General features: G+C 37.0%; 1 long non-coding RNA gene and 1 gene segment (V, D, J or C); one reads left to right on the top strand and one right to left on the bottom strand.

The window, feature by feature from the left end:
- Window positions 1-1659: 1659 nt before the first annotated feature.
- Window positions 1660-11178, top strand: part of LOC309476164 (immunoglobulin heavy variable 3-11-like) — a 39428-nt gene continuing 29909 nt past the window's right edge. The window contains exon 1 of the V gene segment in view: window positions 1660-1775.
- LOC309477114 lies at window positions 4803-6703 on the bottom strand. Its single transcript, XR_014198521.1, has 3 exons — window positions 6377-6703; window positions 5470-5503; window positions 4803-5220 (listed from the first exon to the last, which is right to left on the bottom strand). It is a non-coding gene; the product is annotated as an uncharacterized lncRNA (long non-coding RNA).

Raw genomic sequence — 11178 nt, forward strand, 5'->3', positions numbered from 1 at the left:
AAGGGTGTCTTTAAATACATCCTAATAAACTCCAAATCCGGCATACAAAGCAGATCCATGTGGAATCACAACCAGTTATTGAAACTGACTTATGCCCAAAACTGACACACTAATCCGGAAAGGAGAGGGAACAACAACAATATACAAAAAAAATAAAAAATAAAATAATTCATTCTAAACTAGAAATTTGTTTAGAAATTAGACATCTAAAAAAATGGCCCGTCACTGGGCAGTGCTGGTGAATTTCCAAATATGCATCTTTCCACTGTAGATGCTCTGGTGCTCTGGTTGTATCTCTGAAACATTGACTCAATAACAAATAACAAACCATGTGTGGCCGGCTTGACGCCCTTATTACATGTTAAGGGAAAAGACAAAGCCAAGACATCTAGCAAAAGGATTCTTTTATTCTTGACTGAGCCTAACAAAGGGACTCAGCATTAATGTTTTGTTGGGGGAAAAGATTTGGGATTCTAATCCAATTAGATGAGAAAAATTGTACATAACAAAGTAATGAAAACAAAGACAAACACCCACTTTTCTTCAATGGGTACAGGAAATAAAATAGTAAGCAATAATGTGAAAAAGAATTCTTCACACAATCTCAAATAAAACTCCAAATCACATGCCCCATTCAACTTAAACCAGTGCAAACCAAGTTACAAAATGTATAAAGGGTGTACAAAACAACGGCAGTGGTCTGTTTGTGCCTAATAAAACAAATAGAACAGAATATGAGCAATCAGCACATTTCACCAGATGAATGCATCACCCATTCACATGTTTATCTTCTTTTGAGCATATTAATCAGTAAATAGACTAACGATAACAGTACACACTTTACACATAGTACAATCCTTTTCATGCAATATACGGAAACACTTTGGGAGAATAAAATGAACAAAACTCACTCTTATTAAGCCTCTGAAGCACACAGAAAAAGCTCACGTGGTAATTGGCACCTGTGTGATCTCACGTATCGTTTCTCTCCCCTCTAACACAGTATAAAGGACAGGAGTTACTGCATGTTCAGTTATTATATGAAATAAACAGTTATTTAACATTTGAACAACTCTTACAACATACAGTATTTCAGGTTAACTCACGCTCAATCTCCGTCAACGTGATCTGAATTCCCCTTCCCCACGGGCAATCTCTCACGTGCAGGAACACAATGCCTGTATGATCGGCAAATTAACCCATCCACTCGATAAAATCACACAACTGTAGTCACCACACACGGACAAGTTGATATAAAGCTGGAAATGTCCTCTCTTTAACAGTTTTATCAACTATTTCTTTCGCTGCGTAACTCTCGTTTCTAACTTTTCTCTCTTCCAGTCTGGCGTGCACTTCCCTCCCACGTGCACAGCGCACATAACTTAGTTAACGCAACAAAGGTGAATTACTGGGGAACTTAACCAAGTTTAAGGCAAATCTTGCCCTGGTTACACATGAATAAATTACAGAACAAAGGTGTACACTGATAAAGTAATATATCTTTTCTCACTTATTTTTTCCCTTGTCTCCTGTGATAATTTGCAGATTACTGCATTAAACTACAGTGTAAGTCTGCAAACCTCCAAAGATGCAAATTATTTTGTGGGAAGGGTCAACATCTCCCCGACTCCTGAAAGATTGTGTTATAAGCTGAACTTTCAGTCAGTGCATGTGTTCAGTGACTAAAACAGCTTCAGTGTAACCTATAACTGTTTTACTGGCTTTTTCTGTTGTAATGGAGATACTACTATTTGGACTACTGATGATTATTGCATGTGAGAAACTCCCATTTGTAGTATATTATTATTTTGTTCTAAATCATCTAACATGATTTTTCCTCTGTTTTTCAGGTGTTAGTGGTCAGTCTTTAAGCTCCTCAGATTCTGTGGTGAAAAGACCAGGGGCCTCATGTATCAATCTTGCGTACGCACAAAAACTTTGCGTACGCCAGCTTTCACGCTCACGGTCGTATGTACTAACAGTGAAATTAACGCGAGAATGTGCGTTCATCCACGCCAATTTCATGTCTGGCGTACGTACATTTCTCATTGTTTTTGTCCGTTGGCGACTCTTACAGGCAATGAAGTGAAGTTACAAACATTACACAACGAATTTTCGTTCTACAAGTCTATCGCACCACCACCTGTGGGAAGCATTGCTATTAATTTGCAATTTATAAAATAATTGACATAATATTGTCACACGAGCATTATGGGAATATTCTATCAATTATGCAATTAAGTAAGAACATATAAAAGCATATGCAAACTGATACAACCCTTAGTCTATGGCAATGACAGCTTTGGTTTAATGTCCACCTTTATATCAGACCATTTCTTTTTATGGTCATTTAGGGTAGACGGTGTACAGTTGAGACACCTTAAATAACTTGTGTTCGCAGCAAGCACAAGTTGTGATTTTTGCTGTGCGAGCGTATTAGAGTCCTCTTTGATCGTGGGAAATTTGAACAACGGACGCATCTCCGATCCGAAGATATCGGGGAAAGTTTTTTTTTTTCCTAAGATATGATGTTCACTTCACCATGCACTCTCCACAATGAATAGCTTTTTATCCCTATATGACTGTTAAACATAACTGGTATCACCACAAACGTTATTCTGTGCCCTAAAAACGGACATATTTCATGGTACTGTGTCATGCAAGGTAATTGCAAAATCTAGAGAAATGTGCGAGGTGGCCAGCGGGGGATTGTTGAGACACATATCTACTGTACCCCCGATAGAGTTCTATTAGGAAACACACTGTTTAGTTGTTCAGTGTGATGATAACAGGTTAAACGTCGTAATTAGCCAGCATAGGACGCAAATTAAAATAAAATTAGATATTTGTGATATTTAAACTGTGTATTATTAAGAAATATTGTTAATATCTTGTTCCTGCTTTATACATTTTAACCAGTGCTAATTTAAATAAAATGAATGAATATAAATGGATGAATAAAAAAAATGTTGCCCAATTGTTATTTTCTTTATTTGTCTTTATTTTTTATTATTTACAATGAATGGTTAGTTACCTTTACATCATTAAAAATGGGTGTCTCAACTGTACCATGCACTGTCTCAACTGTACCACATATTGGTACAGTTGAGACAAAGTTGAGACAAAAAGCACCTTATTTTTATGATCTAATTGTGGAAAATATAAACTACTTGTAGGAATTATTGATTGATAATATCTTAGTCTACAAGCTAATGAAATGTCATGTGGCATGTCATGTGGAAATTCACTTCTTTTCAGTGTCTATTTTTGTGTGGAAAATCAAAACGCAAAAAGTGTCTCAACTGTACTACTCTACAGTGCGACTTTCAGATCCCACCGGCATCAGCCAAACTCTCCCACTCATATTTTTTCCTTTTGTTATTAATTCCGGAGGACAAAGTTCCAAATAATTTTTTTTTTTTTTCGTTTCTACCTCCGATAGTAGCACCTCCTCCAATTCACTTTCTGTAAAGTTTCGTTTCTTGCCGCCATTTTATTACTGTTTTCTTTTGCCAAAGTGGACTCATTACCATATTTAAATTAATTTAATTAAGGGAGGAGACTGGGTGGGGCGTTGTGCTCGTGCATGTGCGCTCAATTTTACGTTAACTGGGATGTACAAAGAGAATATGCGTGGGATCCTTCGTACGCAGAGATTCATACATCTGGTTTTTTTTGTGCGTACGCACATTTACAGCTTTGTCCGTACGCAATGTTTTAGTATGAATTCAACGCAAGTCTTTGTACATGAGGCCCCAGGAGAATCAGTCACTCTGTCCTGCGGTGTCTCTGGATTCTCAATGAGCAGCTACTGGATGCACTGGATCCGTCAGAAACCAGGGAGAGGACTAGAGTGGATCGGCCGCATTGACGGTGGCACCGGCACTAGTTTTGCTCACACTGTAAAAAAAAAACTGTGAAAAAACGGTATTATTCCGGCAGCTGGGGCGCCAGAAAATTACCGTAAAATAACGGCAAAAAACAATCTCGTTAAAATACAGTAATTTTCCATAATTAAATAACAGATTATATCTTTAATATTACATAAAATCTTATGTAATTATTGGGATTTTTAACGTTTAAAAAAAGTCATATACACCTTTAAAACAATTAAATACTGTAAATTTAAGGTTTTATACAATTATTTTATATAATAATGCTGTCTATCTACAGTAATTTTCTTTTAATATAGTTTTTCTGTGTAAAATAACAATGAAATTATGTATAAAAAATGCACACAAGTACATAAATTCAAATACAAATGTTTGTAAATTTACAGTTTTTATTTTTATTTGTACCGATCCAATTTCACAACATCTCTAATTAAGTTCTTAATAATAGCAAATGTACAGTCAATTTCTTTTAAATTAACTAAATGTATGAGTACAGAATACCTGCATATTTACAGTATTAGTAATTGAACAAACACTAAACATCAAGATAAGTGATTGATAGGAAATAGATGCTTAGTATATAATTTAGAACATGTAAATATATCCACAATAAAAAGCAATTACCGTATACCTTTACAGTATAACTTATTTTAACATTTACAATTACATTTTATCCAAAGTGACTAACCAATTAAGATAATAATTAAAGATAATAAAAAGCAACAAGTGCAGTGACAAGTCCCAGTTAGTCGCACAGTACACATAGCAAGGTTTTTTTTTTTTTTTTTTTTTACAAAGATATAGTATTATTGGGTGAAGTGTTTATGAAAAAGATGGATCTTTAGCAGTTTCTTGAAAATGTGTTGAGTTGCGGCGGTCATTCCACCACCAGGAAAAAACGATGGTTTTGTGTCTCTTTGGGATGATGGCACCACAAGGCGCCGTTCACTTGCAGAACACATGCTTCTGGAGGACACATAGATCTGAAGCAGTGAGTTTAGGCATAGGGCTACCTTTAAAGACAACTCTTGCTGCAGCATCTGGATCAGTTGCAGAGGTTTGACTGATACTGGAAGAGCTGCCAGGAGAGCATTACAATAGCCCAGTCTGGATAGAACAAGAGAGTTGTGTAGCTCCGATAGGAAGGGCCTGATCCTCCTAATGATAAGGCAAATCAGCAGGATCACAGCAAGTATGTTTTGGCTGAAAGTTGAACCATAAGCAGTTCTGTCTTGGCAAGGCTGATTTGAAGGTGAAGGTCATTCATCCAGCAAGAATTTTCCATCAGGTAGGCTGAGATGCGAGCAGCAACCGTCAGATCATCTGGCTGGATTAAAAGGTAGAGATATGTGTCATTAAGATATTAGTGATAGGAAAAGTCATGTTTCTAAATGACAGAGCCTGGTTAAAAAAAAGAAAGAAAGATGGGTGGAATCTAACACAATCGTAATCTTGCTGTAGCAAATCCAAACCTTGTGCATACTTTTAGTGCAATCATATGGAATCAGAAGACTGTTATGAACATATGGAATCAGAACCATTATGATTTTTATGTTTTAATGAATTCTTCCCATACCTTGTTTGCCATGATCATCTGCTTTCCACGTGACCTGAAATCACACACACACAAGTTATTTTAAAACTCAGTATTAGATTTACACATGTCAGAATATGTTCCATTGGGACAATGCAAAAACTCAACTGACTATGATCTTGAAGCTGGGCTGGAAAGGCCAGCAGTAATATTTTGAGCTGCCATGTGATTTTAGCTAAGTTACATTTATAGAAAGTAACATTAAATGAATATGATTTACTGTGACCTAGACCTAGATACACCTAGGGGTTCATCATGTTGTATTCATATTCTAGTCTTCCTGTTCTAGGCTTTCCTGTATCATCAACAAGTACGTTAAGTTACAGACAGTATTTCGATTTCTTAACGGTCTTAATAAAGTTAGTCATGTTAACTATTACGAAATAAACAAAAGAAACACAGTAGGCCTATTTTTAGTAAAACTGTGGCTATTACAATGGTAAAAAAATCAGCTAAAAACGTGTTTACTACAATTTTACTGTAATAAAATAAAGTTAAAAAAAAGTTTACAAAAAAAAAAAATTTGAAAAATAAAGTTTTCAGCTTCCAGACATGGTTTCAAAATGTCCCGCCATTTAAGAGATTGGTTTAATGTTACTGACTATCATAACGAAGATTTTATACACAATTATGGACTTTAATATGAATAACAAGTCTACTAAAGATTGTTTTAGGTCTATAAGTTAACAAGTAAGTTAGAGTGGGTTCAACTGATCTTTCTTAACACAGATCGATAATTGAAAAGACCCATGCTGCATTTGTGTTTTGCCCTCGACGCCAGTTATGACTGAACATAATTTAAGAATGCTAACGTTAGCATGGAAACAGTCTAACCACTTAACACAAATGTAATATAAAATATCATTTACATGTAGTATTAGACTCTTACCTCAGCCGTTGATCGGTCGGGATGAGGTCTGCTGTGACGAACCAGGCTCACTGAAAAAGGGCGCGTTATTTCCGGACTGACTGACACCAGACTACAACTAATATGTGTTCAGCAGCGCTCCTGCTCACGGCTGCTTCTGTCGAATACGATTATAGCTCTGAATTCAAATCTCCCGCTTGCCCTTGACACAGATCGACGACAGAGACAGATTTGTAGCTAACCGTTGTGGGCTGGGCGGGACTAAGCAACGAAACGTAATGGCGGATAATTTGAATCTGCGCGCGGCCGCGCGCGCGGGCACACACACACACATTCAAACGCACACAAATCCACGCAATGTGCAGCAACGCAGATTTGGAAAAACGATTCATAAAAGACATAAAATATAGGCCTAAATGAAATTTACGGGCAAATACAAATGATGATCAAAATGAACATCTTTTTGCAAGACAAAATTAAAAGATTATAAATAATTAAATAGGCCTGCCTAATGTGTGGACAAATCTTAAAACTCACTTTAACCCCCACATGCTTAATAATCATTAAGGAAAACATGTTAAGTGACTGCTGATTTCTGCAGTTATACCTTATTTTCTTTGTTTTCTAATTCCACAGAAATAATCTGTAAAATATTACTTAATTTTTTATGTAAAATTACACATAACCCTATAAAATTACAGATAATTTCCTTTAAAAAACGTTAAATTAATGTAAAACCACAATAAAAGCAATTACCTGTAAATTTAATAGTGGATCTTTAAATTACAACAAATATCTGTAAAATAACAGGTATTCACTGTATAATGACAAAACGGCAAAATTCTGTAAAAAATACAGACAGTTTCCTGTAAATTTACAGTGGGCCAGTTCTCCATCACCAAAGACACCAGTAAAAACATGCTGTATTTAGAGGTGAAAAGCCTGAAGACTGAAGACACAGCTGTTTATTACTGTGCAAGAGATTCACAGTAAGACAAAAGACTGCAGGGCTTCACAAAAACTACTCATGTCTCTGAGGGCTCAAGAGCACTTTTTCAGTACACTTCCCTAAAATTCAGCAAGCTACTTTATAAATATATTGATTTAAATCCTTAACATACTTCTTCATGGAGGTCTTTCTAAATGAACAAAGAATTGAAAGCATTGATCTAATGCAGACAAATAAGTGACCTTTAATGCTTGTTAAATCTGTATGAGATTTTAGTAATTGATGACTTAGTCATGGTCAGAATGATTGACACCCTTGGTAAATATGATCAAAGATGACTGTGAAAATAACATCGCGTGGATCACATTATGATATATATATATGTTGTTCTCCAAAACACGTTGGCATAGAAATTCTATGAGAGTATAAAGGGTATAATATTTCTGAAGTATATTCCCATTAATAATGGAAACAAACTAATTTAGAGGTCTTTAGAATCGCGTGGAAAGACAGTATGTCACGTTATAAAAAGGCTGTAACGACAATGACTATGACATGCGGTCACATGCTGTTCAAATTAGTAAATCCTGATCTCCAAGTCTGCTTGAACGGTCAAAATTGCATCTTTGTGGCTCCCCCGAGGGACATTTGAGTCACATAAGGAAACCCTGTTTTCTTAGAATCCCCTCTAAAACCCCCATTTCAGCTCTGGACTCCCTGTGACTTTTACAACCTCACAGACTCGTGACATTCCAGAACACACACACACGTACACACACACACACACACACACACACACACACACACACCAACATCCTTTTGTGTTTAACTTAAAATGTGTGTAACTCAGACTGGTATCTGAATTTCCTGTATGTATGTGTGATTAATGTTGTTGTGATCATACAGTTATGATCTTCGAGTGTTTGGATCTGAAATGTATTTTTGAAGAATGTTCTCCCAGTAGAATCGCATCCCGTAACCCGAGCTCATTGGCAGGTCATAAAATTTGACCACAGAGCTATCCAGCCCTATGCATGAGATAACAGGGTCGCAATATTCCAACACACACACACATACAAACACACTCTGGACTGTGAAACAGAAACCCCCTTACAGAAAAGGACTTTTACCCATAAAGTCACTCCTAAAGGTACTAAATATATAAATTTGTGTGTTAAGAGGTGTGTGTAACCCATAGGAAAGCATATGTCCTATTTGTGACCTTAATAGAACTGCTATTGCCTATACAAATGCATAATAATGTATCGTTGCATGGCTACAACGCCTAGATTCTATTTTTGATATCTCTGTAATCCTCTCCAGCTAACGGAGTTGAATTCCAATAACAGAATTCAGTGATGCGCATTGTTTTATAAGTTCATATGTCTGGAGAAAATCCTCTCCAGTTAAAGTCAATCATGACTCATTCGAGTGGGCGTGTCTAACCGGACAAAGGAATCTTCCCGCTCGAAAAATCTCGACAGCTGATTCGTCCTACACGAAGGAGGGGACGGCACCTGGGACACTGATAAAAGTCCAAAATCTCTCCTCTTCGCTCTCTTCCTCTCATCCTTCCGCTTCCAACTCATCCAACTTCTCTGGACTCTTCTCCCCGGCGCAGCGCTTCTCCAAGGAACATCTGAAGGAGGCCCTGGCCTTCTCCATCGAACGAACCCATGTTCGAGTCGTAACAGCCGGTCTTTGCAACTAAGATTTCCAGCCTCTCCCATCCCGGGAGACGAATCTGAACTTTCTCGGTAACGTTAAATTCAAGTGAGCCTTTACATCGCTTTGCGAAACGACCCAGAAGACAAAGCTAGACGCAAACCAGCCGGACACGCGCACGCGCGCGTCCCCTTTTCAGCATCACACTGAAAGAGTACCACAACTCGCAAGTATATTGATTCCTATAAAAGCTGTTCCAGGTGTCTAGGTCTTAGGTCTGTGATTTAAGTTACCCTCTATCTTCCCTCTATATCTTTCTTTCTTTCATTTCATGTTTTTGTTCGGTTAAATGTTTATTCGTTTGTTTGCATTTTTACGTACGTTTATGTTTGTAGTTTATATAATCTCTAGCGTGTGCCATTTTATTAATAAACCCATTTATACTTTTAACTGTCTCTGTGTTTGAAAACCCACTTTTTATAAAGTCAATGAAACAAAAGATCTATAAAGCTACAGGCTCTATATTATAAAACTACTTTGAGTAGTTTTAATTTATAAACCCAAAGAGGTTTTGTCTTCGTGGCCAGAAGACAAACTGTCTTGGAGTTTTGTAAACAGGAATGCTTCTTCTTAACTGCAATGATCAGACAGTACAGAACGAGGCATTTCCTATAATTGATAAAGTAAATGCATATGCGATTTATGAATTATGACCATGCGTTATAAATATTAATATTGCCAAAATTCCCTATATTCTTGAGCTAATTCGCATTAACCCAGAGGCATTTACGCTACATGTATTATGGTGGAGACATTTCGAGCAGTTTCAAACTTCATTTTTGTGGGCAAATTCAGTTTCAGTTGAATGTGTATTATTGGTATTAATAATTGTAGGCTATACGCGCGTTTTGAATTGTGAGATAAGTCGCCAAGGCGAACTCACCCAGCTGATCGCGGGCACAAAAGCCAGCCCAGCTCTGCTAAAACTGCAGTTCATGACATTACATCTGTCTCTGTAAAGACGAAGCAAAACTCTTTGCAGTTGATACATGTAACATGATTTAAACCGACTAAATGAAGACGAAGGATCTCTTTTAGGACGAAGACGTAAATCTGATAGTTTTCAGTCGTAATAGGCCTTATGATATACAATACGTTAACGATAAAGCTCCTGGTCAGAAATTGGCCTCGCGATCCAATTTCGTAAACCTACGCAAAAATCATAAAAGTGCTATTTTGATTAATGCTTATGGGAGATGAGCAGATGATAAGTCCTGCTCACAGCTGTTCTGATGCCTGTTGTGCTCACAGCTTAAGTAAATAGATGTTCAATGCCTGTTTGCTCACAGTTTCTAGTGATTAAAACACGAAGTTTTAATACCTGTTGTTATGTAAACCGTTTTATATGTAATGAGTAATTGGAGACCAGTTTTACGAATTAAGAAAAGATGATAATCCCTGTTCTTATTCTAAAACCGTCTCAATGTGTAATGTATAATGTGTAATTCCTGTTAGTCACATGTTGTGAAACTCGCGTCAGTTTTCCGCATGCAACAGAAGCGCAAAACACCACGTGATTCCACAGATAAAAAAATCTGCTGTCTTAACTGCTGAATCACGTCACCGACACTAGAGGGCAGCCTCTAGTGGTGTGGCAGGGCTCAAATTACGCGCCCCCCACCGACGTCATCCTGCGTGAGCGTCGCCTCCCACTGACGTCAGCCTGCGCGAGCGCAACTACGCCATCTCGTGGCGTTCTAAGATAATACCTGCTTTCGATTTCTTTTTCTCTCTGCATTCATTTTCTCTCTCAAATACTCTATTTATCAGCTTATGCTGATATTATTTGGAGTTAGACAATTCCTTTTTCTGTTTTTGACTGTCACACTTTAAGTTAAGTTCGGAAAAAAAAAAGGGAAAACTTTTCGAATTAAAAACTTAGATTTGATTCACTCAGTTCATTGATAAGGTCCACCTAGGAAGAAGCACGCCACCGTGTGGCGATCTTGGGTCGACTTATCAATATCTGTTTAACCCCCAGCCTGCAATTGAAGTGTCTCATTGCCACCCTTTTCGTTTGATTATTTTTATAATCAATACTAATAACCTCAGTGTTATTGTAAGGATTATAGGAAGTCATTCTGAATTTCAGTTTTGATTATTTTTAGTATTGATACATCACTGTTATCATTCTGATTTTCTTTCCTTC

The sequence above is a fragment of the Leuciscus leuciscus genome, assembly GCF_965113295.1.
Source record: "Leuciscus leuciscus genome assembly, chromosome: 1".
NCBI lineage: Eukaryota > Metazoa > Chordata > Actinopteri > Cypriniformes > Leuciscidae > Leuciscus > Leuciscus leuciscus.